We start from the raw sequence: 3,545 nt of genomic DNA on the forward strand, positions 1-3,545 counted from the left end.
CTCACCACAAATTCACCCATGTTAACTTCAGCAGCTCCAATAAAGTGCAGCTCACAGTCCCAGACACAGCAAGGTTGCACTTTAGTTTTATCAGCATCAGCTGGGTGGAGTTGATTCGCAGTTATCAGTTATACATTTCCATTTTGTTAAACCCAACCTGACCTCATACCCACTATTGGACTGGCTGTCGGAAGCACCAGAAGATTTCTTGGTGGCTTGAGCGCTATTTTGGCCTGCCATTCCAACTTGACCAACTATACCATAGTGAGCTGTTTTATTTAATATTAAGAAGGAGAGCCTCAGACACGTCTCACTCTCTTGGTGCATGCAAGTGGAAGTGCACTTGACTTACTCTTGAAAGTGAGCTTGAATTGTTTTAGCTATTTGTGCTTTTTAAACTGAAAGTAAAATCCATGTTACATTTCATAAACAGAAAATATTTCAACCAAATGCTTACAGTATACTTGGTCTATTGTGAAAGTGGAGATTAGTCTGGACTGTTGTTAGACTCCTGGCCTTAATTATTATCTCAGTCTGCCCCTGCTCATACCTAAAAAACAGACAGGTCGAGTGCCAATGACTCCCAAAACAACATTGGCAGTTTTCCAGCAACAGGCAACAAGTCCCTGCAACAGGCATACCAGACATTATGTTACATAACATGACATAAATGTAATAAATGTAAATAGATGTTTTATTTATCAGCTTATCAAGAAAGACTACAATATCTACCAAAGGTCTTTAGCAAGTAATTTGCTAAACTTTAAAGAATAACTTTGGTAAACCTTTATTGTAGATCATCTTTTTTATGTAATTACAGACAAAAAGCAGATTCACTCGCAATCCTCTGAACCAGAACATTACAGAGTCCAGAGACAGTTTGATTATTTCCATCAGGGACACATGTGATGACATATCAGAGATTAACATTTACAAACACACTCCACGCTACATGTTGGCCTAGCCGTGCTGGTATCACAACCAGCCGTGCTGGTTGTAGTTGGTGGTGGTCCAGCCGTGCTGGTATCACAACCAGCCGTGCTGGTTGTAGTTGTTGCTTCAGTAGTGGTTGCGGATGTGGTTGCTACTGTATTAGTGGCTGCGGCTCTGGTTGTTGGTGCAGTAGTGGGTGCGGATGAGGTTGTTGGTGCAGTAGCGGCTGCGGATGTGGTTGCTACTGTAGTAGTGGCTGCGGCTCTGGTTGTTGGTGCAGTAGTGGGTGCGGATGAGGTTGTTGGTGCAGTAGTGGGTGCGGATGTGGTTGCTACTGTATTAGTGGCTGCGGCTCTGGTTGTTGGTGCAGTAGTGGGTGCGGATGAGGTTGTTGGTGCAGTAGCGGCTGCGGATGTGGTTTCTGCTGTAGTAGTGGCTGCGGCTCTGGTTGTTGCTGCAGTAGCGGCTGTGGATGTGGTTTCTGCTGTAGTAGTGGCTGCGGCTCTGGTTGTTGCTGCAGTAGCAGCTGTGGATGTGGTTGCTACTGTAGTAGTGGCTGCGGCTCTGGTTGTTGCTGCAGTAGCGGCTGTGGATGTGGTTTCTGCTGTAGTAGTGGCTGCGGCTCTGGTTGCTACTGTAGTAGTGGCTGCGAATGTGGTTGGTGCAGCCGTGGTGGTTCTGGTTGTGGTCTGTGCGTTGCCAGAGGCTGTTTTGAGCGGTAAATGTCAAATCAGATTTACATTAAGTCTCACATTCCAAACTGATTTTAGGCAAGATGAGGCAAGTTTAGATGTTTATTTGTTTCTCTTACCAACAAACAGAACAAGGACGACACAAATCTTTGCAATCATGGTGATGCAGTGATAGTTTCTCCTCTGTGCTCACTGAAAAATAAAATTTGTGATTTTCAGCAAGTAAATGAAAAGCTGGAAATGGTTATTTGCATTTTAAACAGAGGAGTGAAAGCTGTATTAAATTGTTTGCTCATATTTTCAGCACACCTGTCTTTCACTGAACTGCCAAATAAAATAAATAAATAAATAAAACCTTAAAGCTTCTGAACCAGTACATAAAAGAAACACAACAATTAAAACGCCTCCAACCTCTCTGGTTCTGCCCTGCTAGATAACAGTTGAGGAATGACTATTGACTATGTAATTTCTTCTTTGGCTGACCAAATATCACTACAAAAAGGTATCTACAGCAGCTTTCTGATAACTTCAGAAATATTGTCAACACTAACTAAAATTGTTTACACCTGTACTTGTATGTTTGTTGAACCATTTATCTTACCTTTTACAATATTATAAATGTATTTTTAATTTTAGAACAGTCTACACCCTACAAGGTTCACTTACTGTCCCGACAAATTTCTCAGAAGTATTTGCATTTTTTGATAAATAAAAAGTCATTTTTTAAATGAAAGTTTAAATAATAATACTATAGTATTATGGTAAACTCAGTGCTTGAAGTGGTACGCAGTACTGGCACCTCAACATTTTACTCTTTGGCACAGCCTACCGGGCCATTTTCTTGCATACCGGGACTTCTCCCAAGCTGCCGGTACTCTCCTCTGCCCTCTCCATATCAGGTTCTCTGGGCGCTACGTGACGCTCACCTGTTCACGTTCTCGCTTGCCTGCTAAACTCTGTCGGCGGAAAGAGATGAGGGAGAAGAGAAGCTTGGGTGCCTTTCAAGTAGCAGTATGCTGAATATAGCTCGTCAATGTCACTTGTCGTGAATCGACCAATCACAGCCTGGATGGGGTGGGACATTTAAAAGTTTTGACAGATGGTGTCACTTACACTGATGACACTGAGGAAAGGTCAGAATCAGAATGTCTCCATCACTTTTTCAAAGGGGGTGGGTACAGGCACCTATTTGTTTCCACTTCAAGCACTGGGTAAACTGTATTTGTATAGCACTTTTCATACATTCGATGTGGCTCAGTGCTTCATATAAAATTGTGTGAAAACTTCTAAACCAGCTAAACATCAAACTTGCCTTGAGGACATAAAAACCTGGATGACCTGCAATTTTCTGATGTTAAACTCAGACAAAAGTGAAGTTATTACGCCTGGCGTCAAACATTTCTAAAATACATTATCTAAAGATATAGTACTCTACATGAGAATTTAAATTCTTGCAAAAACAAGCAAATTACATTGCTTTATAGTAAAGTAATATAAGTAGTACTTACATGTTATTCTCTTATGTAATATTCTCTGTGTAAATGTTGTTCACTGCTGTGAATGAAGCTGTGATCTTTCTTATTTCAGGTCCTTTATATAAGCATGTTCGAGATGACATCAGACTGAAAACAAAGGCAAAAAAATTGTGCAGGAATGCTACAGTACGAGTAATAATAACTCTCTTCATTGTTAAAGCTGAGAGGAAAAACATTTTAATTACTTCTCTTTGTCTCCTTCTGTTCCACTGATACAAGCAACCCAACCGGTGTGGATTTCTCAGAACTTGTCAACTTACTATTAATTATGTAGTGAACCAGCCAGTGTTGGTGTTAATTATTTTATATCAAAAATGGTTAATCCAGAATCTCTCTTTGTCTCTTCCTCTCTTGGACCATAAAACCGACCACCTCCGGTGAAGTT

At 41.0% G+C, this 3,545-nt stretch overlaps 1 long non-coding RNA gene across 1 annotated transcript; it reads right to left on the reverse strand.

The window, feature by feature from the left end:
* Positions 1-676: 676 nt before the first annotated feature.
* LOC119894682 lies at positions 677-3,221 on the reverse strand. Its single transcript, XR_005442967.1, has 3 exons — positions 3,134-3,221; positions 1,745-1,817; positions 677-1,639 (listed from the first exon to the last, which is right to left on the reverse strand). It is a non-coding gene; the product is annotated as an uncharacterized LOC119894682 (long non-coding RNA).
* Positions 3,222-3,545: the final 324 nt, after the last annotated feature.

Source organism: Micropterus salmoides, unplaced genomic scaffold (genome assembly GCF_014851395.1).
Source record: "Micropterus salmoides isolate LMB-PRFRI ecotype aquatic unplaced genomic scaffold, ASM1485139v1 Ms_hic_scaffold_841, whole genome shotgun sequence".
Lineage (NCBI taxonomy): Eukaryota > Metazoa > Chordata > Actinopteri > Centrarchiformes > Centrarchidae > Micropterus > Micropterus salmoides.